The sequence below is a fragment of the Trachurus japonicus genome, chromosome 20 (assembly GCF_045865225.1).
Source record: "Trachurus japonicus isolate A0001 chromosome 20, Traja_1.0".
Lineage (NCBI taxonomy): Eukaryota > Metazoa > Chordata > Actinopteri > Carangiformes > Carangidae > Trachurus > Trachurus japonicus.
In genome coordinates this window covers 17,534,192-17,546,490 of record NC_140926.1, presented here as the reverse complement: position 1 = coordinate 17,546,490, position 12,299 = coordinate 17,534,192, and the positions used below count along the sequence as shown (strand labels likewise).

Sequence of the window (12,299 nt, the reverse complement as noted above, 5' to 3'; positions counted from 1 at the left end):
TGAACTACATCTGAGGTTGATGGGGAAATATTGAGGTTGGACATGTGGGCAAGCAAAGCCAAGAGTCAGCACTGTAGCACACTGCAATGCAAAAAGTGGCTATGAGGTTGAAGTGCAGCGCCAACAAAATATGAACCATGAGGCAACATGCTTCAGTGTCCTGACACTGTCTCTACTGTGACATGTGGTCCAACTAAGGACTAATCAAATTTCAGGGTTTCCTGGAACCCCCAAAGACCTTTGAGTTCTCTGGGCCCCACTTCAGACCTCACAAAGTGAATATCATATTTGTGACGCAGTGGGAAATGGGACACAATTACATTATATTTGAGACATAATGGCAACAATGCTAAAAGAGGTATACATCCACAGACTTTTATAAATGGTGACAATCTGTCTTTTTTCTTTTGTGTGGTCCATGATTTGAAGCCCTGCAGCACTTCCTCACTCCCATTCAAGGTCATTAACCATTAGGCAGATAAGAGCCAGATAACACAGGGCTACTGTGCAGAGGACCCTTCGATAAGCAGTGGCACGTGCCTCAGCTCACCTCCAACTCCATCACTTCTAAAGTCTCCGTTATGACAAATGACCAAAGGAATCCACCGGAGACAGGATGAAATGTCAATGAAGATGTATGATGGAGTGACGTAAGAGGACAATAAAGCACAGTAATCAGTAACATGCTGTCTGGGAGTTGGGCTGTTTTTAGAACAAAAAGGGCCCAAAACTGATGCTGGTGTTCTTTAGGATTCTAACAAAAAAAAAGAGACTATTTTTCACATATTTAAGAAGATCCTGCAACACTGCTCTCGCAAACCATCACCGTTTAATAAATCACACTGACAGTTCCATTATTAAATGGTGGTGGTTTGCAAGAGCAGTGTTGCAGGATCTTTTTTTTCCTCTTATCAAGACGCGAGTGATGCTTTCCTACACACCCGCATCTAACCTTTTTGATATACAAATACTTTTCTGTTACATATTTTATTCGGAAAAAATCTAATATCTGTCTATAATTAATTGAAATGATCATTGAGCTTTGGTGTTTGGCTGCACAGACAAATCAGTATCTGCATGAATTATTATAATCATATAATTTGTATTATTGCTAAACATGATATATTTAAACTTAGATCTAATAGAAGCAAACGGCAAAACCTGTTGCCTGCAGTTCCTTTGATTTTAGTTCTGAGAAAATCTCTGAGATCCTACTGTTTCCCTAGCAACAATGATAGACAATGGTGTTCCTCAAGACAAGAAGCAGACAAGGGCCCCCTTTTCGGTTCGCTTTTCGAAGAAGAGTCCATGCTGTGCCAAAGGCTCTCTGGCTTCCTGACAGCAGCTATCAAAGAAGCGATAAGCCTCCGTGATGCCTGAGCACAATCATATCAATGACCTTGTTGACAGCCAGGGCTTTCTACGCAGCATGTTTCATAGAAGTATGAAAGCAATGACAAGAGTATATCAGTGACAAGAGATGTAAAAGTATGTAGGAGCTGGGGAGAAAAAAACTTAAATTCGAGTAAGGGGACCTCAACATACACACACCATTTCTGCAACACCCTTCTTGGCTCTGCCAACCTGCTTGTCATTGCACCAAGTGTTAATTACCTACTATCAGCTGTTCTATGGCTACATAACAACTTTAACTAGTTTGGCCAATGCAATCTGCGCAGTAGTGCAGATAAAGGAGTCTGCTGGCATTAGTTTGGAGATTGCTTTCTCAGTAAACTTAGACACCACCATTGTGGAAGAGGCAGGGCTGGCTACACAGGGATAAAGTTACAGAGCCCTGGGATCCTGGGCGAAAACCATGGGAACCAGCTTATCTACCTGAGGGCATGTCTGTAATAATACCGTTAGGATAACAATAATGATCAGAAGAAGAAAACAATAATACTAACTGAAAGTGGATTGGTAGACAAGAAGAGCCATCGTCCACCAAACTGACTGTAGTGTTTTGTCTGCACAATCTGCCTGTCAGAGGACCGAGTAAAGAGGAACTGACTGTTCTTGTGTAATAACTGAAATGTCCAGAAGGACATGAACGAGTGCTGACAGTGCAAGAGGAAGTGTGGACAAGATGCTCTGTATTTATCCTGGAAGAAGTTCATCATGTCTTTCCAGAGTCATCCAGAAGTCCAGCGCGTCACAAGCTGTTCCTACAAGGAGAAAAGTGGAAGTGTGGTATTTATTTTCCAAACATTTCCGTACTTGATTTAGCCACGGCCTCAAATGTGCCCACAAGGCTTTGGGAAAACTATCCTTCTAGGAGGAAGCAAGTATGAAAACAGGAAGAAGTAACTGCTGTGGACTGATGCTGGTCAGGAGGAGCTATAAACTCATTTTAAAATGGCAACAGAGCATTTTTTTATTTGCATCTGTTTACATCAGGCCTTTGAAAGAGTTAAGTGAAAACGATGCCTATGCAAGAACCTGGACATATGTTCCAGAGCTAATATGGGTTAATCCAAAATCTATTATTAACCAATGATGTCTACCCTGTGACATTATAGGTTAATTCAATGTGTCACGGCATAATGAGCTGACATCTTCATTTGTTCCTCCTACAGGCAGAGGACGCTTAGAGTAGAGTATACAATCATGTCAAGTGTGTTTCAGATACTGCCTTCTACAGAAAAGACCATCATCCACAGCAAGTAAATAACTGCAGCCATGTTGTGGTTTACACTACATATAGCATACTACCTACAAATGTACCAGACATAAATTATGGAAGAATGTATCAACTCTCCTAGAGTATGAACTGTGGAGACTCAATTTACAGGTCAAAATTCATTCATCCATATTTCCTATTTGAGTGACTTGACAGCTGACAGTGGGTAACAAACTGTTTATAGCCTCTGAATTAACATTGTAGTAATTCTGAGGAACTAACATTTCCTACAGGCTGAGCGTATCCAAGTCCAATCATATTTCATTTGAAATTAATCTGAATGTCACCAAACTGTTGACATTGTGACATATCCTCTAACGAAGGTGATAGATTACAGCAGGGTGTTGGCTTCTCTTTGATCGATATTGAGATCTGGTATGCACTTGCTGACTCATCTGTCCCACAGAGAAAAACTGTTTTTCGTTTTACAAAACCTACTCCGAACATCTTAGAAAAGCAACAAGAAAGCGACAGAGTTGTCACCCTATGGCAAGATCTCAGTCAGGAAGGGTCATTTTTCTCCTCTTCTGTCCTCTCATGTGACCTTTTAGATTATCTCCTCATAATGGTATTAAGGAGTGAGACAGTCAGACAATGAGACAGAAGTTTCGAGCCTCACTTGAACTCAGGACACAAGCCCTCATGCGTTTAAAGGCAGTGATCTGCCAGGACGTCTCGGCCGAGCTCAGCCTCAGCCGACAGCTTGGCACGCGAGTGTCGACCGCAGACTGCGCGCTCATCTACAACCTCTATCAAAACGGTATAATTAAAGAAGAGTTCAATAAAATATACAAACTGACAATAAAAATGCTTGTCCAGGAATAGAAGCGTGATCGCAATGTCCAAACCTCAACCAGCAGCCTGGCCTGTACTTATAAAGGCAGGACAATGACAGAGAGGAAAGAGCAGTTTATGGTTTCATTAGAGAACTGGCTTTAAAACTAAACCAGTGAGTGATTCATCTGCCTCCGTTTAGCCGACAATGCATTTTTCCAAAGAGACAAAACAGATTGTGTAGCAGCGATAGACCCAAGGGTTGTAGAGATAAATTTGTGGCATTTCTATCTAATATAATATCGCACTATAACGTTCTGAACATTGCACGGTAATGAAACCGTTATAACCTGTTGAAAAGCCATTGAAGAACCGAAAGAAAGTAAGCTCTGTGAGTTGATGCAGCTATAAACGGTCAATTGTAAATCAACCACAGCATTTAAAACAGCCATGGCCTTTAAAGACTCTAATTTGGGATTCATGACAGTGGAAAAGTCTGTTTGTCCCACTAGAGCTCAAGTGTTTGTTTGCTCTGCTGTGTAACGTGTGGAGCCGAGCAGGATTTGTTTACAGCTGTCCATAGCTACAGATCTTCTTGATCCTATGGATACAGATCATCGTGGTCCAACCCTGACTCAGCTCCTCTCCTTCAGCTCAACTACAATATTGAGACAGAGTGACACTAACAAGAGCAATCTTGTTAAGTTTAATTAGACCTGACCTGGCAAACAACAGACATGTCTCGCTTAATGAAGGACTAACCCACATAAATAATGAATTAAACAGGCAATACATTCAACAGAAACAAGCAGTACAAAGCAACAAGATCACTTGAAAACTGGTTAAGATATAGAAAATGGGAGTAATACCGTACCTTTGTGTGCTTACTGCAGAGAAGCCACCGCAGACATTGTAGTGCAATTCTGAACTCCGCTGTGAAGAGCAACCTGGGGCTGGTCAGAGTGCAGGGGGAAAACAAACAAGAGGGAGAAACGAGAGAGATAGGGAGACAAAAGAAACAAGAGTTAGAGATGTGGAGCCTGCACGCTGACCGATCATGTGGCGTCCAGCCTCTCGCGGAGCAGAGTGCTCTCTCGGACCAACATGCACCAACTGATAACAGCAGCCTTCCTCCTCAGGATTATGTTTCCTCCTCCAGTCTGCTGACAAGTAGCCATGTGACTCCAGGACCCATTCAACACTGACTCAGAGGCTGCTACTCAGACACACAAATCTATGAGTGTGTCTCTCCCCCTTCCTCACACACACACACAACCAACCTCAAGCTTAAAGGTGGAAAACAACCCAAAAATGATCAGTACCCAATAAAGACATTTAACCTGTCTGAAACTAGTGGTGGAGGTTTCTAACGTCTGCCATTCCTCATCACTGGTCAACAACTTCTATCAGCTGTCACCAGTGAGTTTTTCCACTTCATTAGCATGATTGTCCACAAATATGCACAAAAAAGAACCACAGAAAAAAATATGAAGAAATATTTTTTCTGCTTTCCTCCTCAGTTAATCATAACCACTTGGATTTATCAGGTAACCCACCAGTGACGTAGTTAGACTATTTGTCAAGACAGTCTAGTAGGTGTGTGGCATGACTAATAGGCTGATACTCGGCAGGAATGTTTACCATGTTCACCATCCTGGTTTAATGTGTTACCATGACAACGCCCGCCGGTAATCAGCACAAAACACAAAGAACAATTGAGACGGATGGGAATGTTATTAGGTCTACATTGGTCATAGACCATAGAAGTAAAGTTGGTAAATTTGGATTTTGACCTGATGATGGCACTAGAGGGAAAATATAAACTAACAAAATGATTGAAATTCATCCAGGGCAGTCCATCAAATAGTTAGTGAGACTTTCCATATAAAAGCATAAATCTGAGCCTCGGGGCGATCTCCATGAGTCATCATAGGCACCATGAATGTCTGTACAACATTTTGAGGAATCAATCTGGTAGGGTGTTAAGGTATTGCAGCTTCACACACAGTCATATGCATCTTTAAAGTGAGGTGTTTTGTTAAGTGGCTGACAGTAATGATGACCTAAAACATGTTGTATGGTTCACATGAAGATTACTCACTCCATTTCCCATGTGGAAACGCTGCATCTATTCTGAGAAGGTCTATTACAACCTACAACAGTGACTTTAATTCCTGTTGTGACACAGACCATGGGTGGCCACCTGTTTAAGAGAAGGATTTTAACATTTCTTTAAAAAAATAAAAAGGGCGACATGAAAGGGAGTGTCACAAAAGACTGGTTTACCACCACATGCGAGCAGATGAATGACATGTCTCATTTTAAATAATACTGCAGGACAGGGGAGTGAGTCATTATGTACTTGCTGTTTTTAGACCACTGGGCATGTTGACTTCTCATGAAGGGCATTGAAACTCTGGCCGGGAGCTTCCGAGCATCTTGAGTACAGAGAGACTAATCAATATTCTAAAGATAAGCAATGCCAGTGGATACGAGGACCACGTACATCTCAGAGCACAATGACATTTGGATCTGCATGCTTTTAGACGTGTTTATACATCTGCACAGGATGTTTATTCATTTGTTAATACGTCTGCTCTGTTGAAGAAATCAGCAGGAAAGAAAAAGCATGTTGCCTAATATGTATTCAATTATTAACTTGTAATGACTTTTGATTTATTTGTGGATGCTGAAACGCCCACACAGCTTACCTAACTATTTCAGTCAGGTTGTTTAAATATGTTTGTTGCACTTCACCTGAATTATCTGCTTGCTCTGGTAAAATATCAGTTCTGGGGTAAATTTAGGATGAAATACACACGGGCATGCCACAGGTTCTTAGTGTATTTGGCAATGGAAAAAAAAAAAAAACAACCTGTCATGTCATGGAGGAATCAACACTATTACACAATAAATCCCACCTAAAGTCATAAAAGCCGCCAGATTAATTGTGTTTTGCAGCGAACAAAGAACAGTCCTGTGATCTAAACAAGTTGCTTACCCGTTCGCCAAATAATCGAGCGCTGCATTCCACATCAGCTTACATGAGCCTTAGGCCTAAAGAAACACCCAGCCCCCGGAGGAGCCTGAATTGTGTGTGCATGTGTGTGAGATATAATTGTTTGTCCCCAGGGACGTCGTGGGCTCACTGTGGAGTCACATGCGTGTCTTGCGGGGGGAAAAGAAACGCAGTCAAAAGCCACAAGCAGCTAAAATTGAAGTCCATGACTTCAAAGTCCTGGGGCTTTCCTCAATCCCAACAGTGCGCTGATAATAGCATTATCCACTGTGGTCGGCTACAGAGGTGTGACTTCATGTGTGCAACTTTTCCTTAGCCATGACCAGCAGATGATATGCTTATTTCACAATCCTTCACCTGCACAGAACAGACACATTGTCCTCGTTCTTGCTGCTTTGTGATGTTCTGAACTAGTTGGAAGGTTTTGGCTCAATTTGTTTGGCTGACTGTGGTGAAATAAAACAATCTGTGCTTCATCCAAACCATCTTGTATACGTTTCAAAAACACGTCTCTCTCTGCAGAAAGAAATAAAAATAAAAATAACGTTTAACAAGATTCTTGCACAATAACAACCCGCCTTCACTTTTTCTAGCTTTTACCTAAAGTGTTAACACAACTTGGAAATAGTCCCTCCGGCTTCCTGTTATTCTTCTCTCCCTTCAAGTCTAAAACTAGGCCATATTCCTCGACATAAAGTAAAACTCACTCAAGTGCTGCAGCCCCGCACTGGCTGTCCCTCAAATAGAGGAAAATATCACGTGAACAGGTGACCATGAGGCGTCAAACCTGTGCAGCACAACTTCAACAACTTAAACTGAGAGGAAGGAACTCACCCAGCCAAGCCTCTTGTGCAGCCTGCCAATGCAAAGACTGATCTCAATGTAGCTGTAGCTGTATACCTCTGACAGCTGTCCTGTTTGTGGATCTCTATGGGGATTTGGCGGTGGTGTATGTTGATAGCTATGCCTCTGTTGCCTCTGAGTGTTTTAGCCTGAAATAGCTCAGCAGTTTAAAAGTCACCCTGCCACGTCCTGAGTCCTTTCAACATGCAGACATCTCTACCTCGCCTGCTCTGCTCTTCACAGCTCAGTGGCCACACCGACTTCACTCAGCCCAGCACTTCAGCATGACTGTGTTAAGTTATGTGCACACAGTCACTGGAACGGGTCCAGTCTCACACAGCCGACAGCTGCACTTGGTCAATGTATGGCCATCTTTATCTCACTCTTTGTTCTGTCACTGGGCTCGGGCAGCAGCAGCAGCAGCAGCAGCAGCAGCAACAGCGTGCTGCCCCGGGCTAAAGACAGCAGCACCTCCCAACTAAAAGACAGCACCTGTCTCTGGGGTGAAGAGGGATTGAAGAGGCAGCTAAATCCTGGATCTTACATAACGCCTGTGTGCATTTGTCCTGTCGTCCAGAAAAAGAAAAAGCACTCACCAGTCAAGCATTTTTTGCAAAGAGATGTGTTATGCGGAGTGGCAGGCCAGTACAGAAGAGTTTATGGTAAACGGTGTGTACGACGGACTGAGTATTAGTTTTGATTTAATAAGTTTCATTCAGGGGGTGTGCAGGGATCAAATTCGTGACAAAGAAGATGTGGGAGACAAAAATGCAGGGCATCTTTTGGTGCAGCCTATTCATTATTCATCTATGGAATATCAAACTTCAGTTGAGTACATCCCTGTGTGTTTTGAAGCGAAACTGATGTGGTTTCTACCAACATGTTTATTAATAAAGGAATATCTGTCTATATATCACATTTCCGTGCACTTTTTTTAATATACTTCCATTTAATAAAAAGAAAACCAAGATTACAACTGAATCTGTGCTTTGTGATACTTCTATTCCCGCAATTCTAATAAATAGTAACATCTGCTGAGGGATTACAAGACCATGATGCATCACCCAAAGGAATTATATCATCTGTCCAAAAGAAACTGAGGCAGCTGTAATAAAAACACAATAATAAATAGCTAAATAATGGCTCTTGGCCTTTTGTATAATGTTAAACACAACAGTACACAGTGGACAGAGCAGGACATTTAGTGACTTCTAATATCAGCTGATTGGACCCCCCCACCTTCAGGAGTGTTGGTCATAACTGCATGAAGGACTGCTCAGGTTGCAGCGGCTGTACAAAAGATAAAACAGCGCTCTCACAGAAAATGTGGTAATTGTGTGGCTCAGAGGCGGAGCACTTTCAATAACTGTATTTACTCTCGTGAGACTCAGACTGGGACAGGAATAAAATATCCCCTGGGCTCCCACAACCCAAACAAAGGACTCACAATCTCATACTACAGTCAAATACAAATCTGCCATTTATCCATTTCCTGGGAAAACTACATAATGTGATTACGTTTGTGTGGCGGACAACACAACCTCTGCTACAGTACAGGCATGAGAATTTAACCTTACTCTGCCATGGGAATGCATAACAGCACTGAAGGTGGGTGCCGGGGGAATAGAAAAGATGCCCGACTATAACTCATATAGATGGAGGTATAATTAGATGCTCCAAAGAGACTACAAACTGCAGACAGCTCAATGAGATTTAATGTGAGGGGAGTGCAGCCCAAACTATGCATGGTCCAAGGTGTACTGCCAAAGCGCTTAATGGTAATTAAATGCAACTTAGTAGGCTCGGGCAGAACAACAGCCAAGCAAGGAGTCTGAAATGTAGACAATGATGTGACTCCACAATCTCTCTAACTAATAATAAACAAGCCTAAAATGAGAGTGTTTAGGTTAAGATGGATTTTGGGGGGCTAATGTGTTTACTGACAAAATAATGAGTCTGTTTGTCTGCAAAAGGGGAAGGTAAAACAAACACGACCAACCTTGAGGCCATGATTTAAAACAAACAACAAAATTTTTTTTCTATCTACCTCTTTTCCTTCCTTCTCTTCTGCATGACCAAGCAATTCACGGCAGGAATGTGAGGACGCTCTGCTCGACTGTTTGTGCTTCAACACTTTTTTTCCCCTCCTCTCCCCAGCAAAACGCACCACAAATCAGTTAACAATAAGTCTGTTTGACAAATTCCACTGAGGCGAAGGAAAACAAATAAAAGCTAAGACTGTGATCACACAGATAAGACTGATCTATCTGATGTGTTCAAGTACCGCGCCGGATTGTGCGACAAAAGGACGCTGAGGAGCTCTGGAATTTCAAAGCCTGTTTCTTTTTCAAAGATTTAAAGAAGGTCAGATTCACTGGGACAAACATTACAGATTCTTCTTCATGAATGATTGAGCTGCTCAGGTTGGCTGAGATAAGCAGTTTGTTTTGCTTAGATTTAATATATTTCTTGGGAAAGATGATTCCTTTATCCTGTGTCGCAGCCTTACTCGGCAAAATATCTCCTCAGATAACCTGGAGTGCACATGGAGATGATGTGAGTGGTGAGTCAGCAGAGGGGACACATCCTTCCTCTATCCTGCCTGAGGGCATGTCCTGACGTCTATTAGCCACATAAACAATTCTGAGCGACCATGGTTCCTAAACTGTGGGACTGCAGGGATCCCAGAGGAGGGTGGGACGGTTCAAATAGGCCCAAACGATCATCAGGTCAACTTTACAGTACAGGGATCCATTCATTCACAATAACACAGATGGTAATGGTTCATCATGACATATGAGTATAAAAGTGGTGGAAGACACAGTTCGAGGACTATTTCTGTCACACCACCCTTTTAAATCTGAAAAGTAAATCCTCCATCATCAATCTACAAAGTGACACCGTTTGTATCAACAGGAAACAACATTTCACAACCAACTATCTCTCCATCAGCCATCATTGTGTTCCTGTTGTGTAAATGAAATAAGCTAGCCCAAGTTTTATCACAAGACAAGCTTCTTCAGAATTGGATCTAACTGACCCGAGTATCGCTGTGTATTGGTAACGAGAAGTCTGCTGTCAGTCTTATTATACTTTACACATCTGCTGATTTGATGTTTGAATAATAACTCTTACTTGTGTAGTTTGACTTGTCAGAGCAGGAAACGCTCAGGTGAACCAAATAACATTAACGACGTCTGCATAGTGTCATCAGTTGCACCTGTGTCAAAAGGTCTGCTGTGAAAAAGCTCCATCCAACTTTGTCACAACAATTTTCATCCCTGGTCATATGCGCACCATGATGAATTAGATTATATCGTCATTAAATCGAGTTATCATTGGTGTCTCCTCTAACCCAATCTACAGTACAATATTCCTACACAAATATGCCAAATGGTGTGATTGCTTAATATTGTCATTACTGGTTATTCTACTGATTATCTTGTTATCAAGCCATAAAACAGAAAAAAAAACCATCAAATTCCCAGTGGCCAAGGTGACACCTTCAAATGCAAAAAACATTACAGCTACTAAGCCATAATCATTTTTCTATCCAACAGCTGAAAGACAAATGAGACTGCATGAGTTTTTAACACAGCTTTCAGCTTCTGCTGAGTCTTTCACAGTTGTACAGATGAACCGGCCTCATTGTCACTGTCCCCCACTTCACAGATATGAATAATATTCTCTTTCGTATTCATATTCGTCAGTGGCAGCTCTTTACACTCATGTCAACCTATGACCCGAGCAACAAAAGGACACACAACAAGGCTGCTCATTCAGTGCAGTGAGCAATGGATGAATGAATGAATGAATGATAAATGAATGAGTTAAGCTGCTGACCACACCCCCAGTCTCCACATTGCCTTGTTGAACGCCTCGTTTAGTTTCCGAGGAGGACATAGAATTAAAAAAAAAAAAAAAACTTTAAAAACAAACAAACATTGAGGTTTGTTTGTTGTTTTACACTGACTTAATGAAACACATCCGTGAGCATCACATGTTTGCGCCGCGGCTGCTGTCAGGAGGAGAGACCGTTAGCTCCAGGAGAAACTCCTCCAGCAGTAATTAGAGGATTAAAGGAGGCTGGGACTGGGCTGCACTTTACCCCAACAGCACCACCACGTTCCGGCTGCTCCCCTTCCTCTTTCTCTACATGAAACTATACAACATTACCTGGTCAACAAGCTGAGAAACAAAGCGAGGTCCACCACCAGCAGCAGCAGCAGCGGACACATTCATGCATGTGTGGCAGCAGCAGCAGCAGCAGCGCTCAGTGCCGCCGCTCCTCACAGGAGGATAAGTCGACAGCCCAGACCAGTTCACGACCTTCACAAAATCGCCGGTTCAAAGCGAAAACACGTTTTCATAAAGCGAAATCCTTATGTGGTTTATAACGACACATATCGTGGCTTATTTTTTTACTCACCGGTGCCTGGTACTCACCTCAAACTCTCTCTGAATGACTTGCCTGGCCGGTGTCAGTGCGCCGTGTTAAAGATGTTTTCACATCCGGTAGAACGATTTCACATTAAAATTCTCCATAGCAACCACGACTCACGGGGAGTGATGACACAGTAGGCTACCTATCTAAATTTTTATTATCATTTCATCTGGGATGATTAATAGTCATTTGTGATGCATACATTTCTGCTTTTTTGCACTTTTCTCTGGCGCTTGCTATTGTTGAGAAATATTAGATTACAGGATTTCTGTAAAAGAACTGCAAACAATCAATGTAGAAATAGCTGACATCCACAGATTTTTTTGATTTTTTTTATCACTGTGCGATAAATTACAAGGACATGCATGTTTTAATCTGACATCTTTTAAAAGCTAAATATATATTAGAATATTATGAAAATATCATAAATAGACATAGCCTAAATAACCTAGTGGAGTGTGTATAAAATAAAATATAATGCAAATATTCAAGTGCAGTAGGCCTACTAGAGTAAATAAAAGTGGTGGCTGTGTGTAGTT

General features: G+C 41.9%; 1 protein-coding gene across 5 annotated transcripts in view; it reads right to left on the bottom strand.

Moving 5' to 3' along the window:
* Positions 1-11,811, bottom strand: part of slc4a2b (solute carrier family 4 member 2b) — a 36,421-nt gene extending 24,610 nt beyond the window's left edge. For 2 of the 5 annotated variants that reach the window (XM_085762790.1, XM_085762791.1), the window contains exons 1-2: positions 11,746-11,780; positions 4,329-4,407 (exon numbers count right to left, since the gene is read on the bottom strand). The gene's annotated coding sequence lies outside the window, so the exon portion shown is untranslated. Of the gene's footprint in view, positions 1-4,328; positions 5,115-11,492 lie in introns of those variants that run through there. The other 3 variants (XM_085762788.1, XM_085762789.1, XM_085762794.1) reach the window with 3 other exon arrangements.
* Positions 11,812-12,299: the final 488 nt, after the last annotated feature.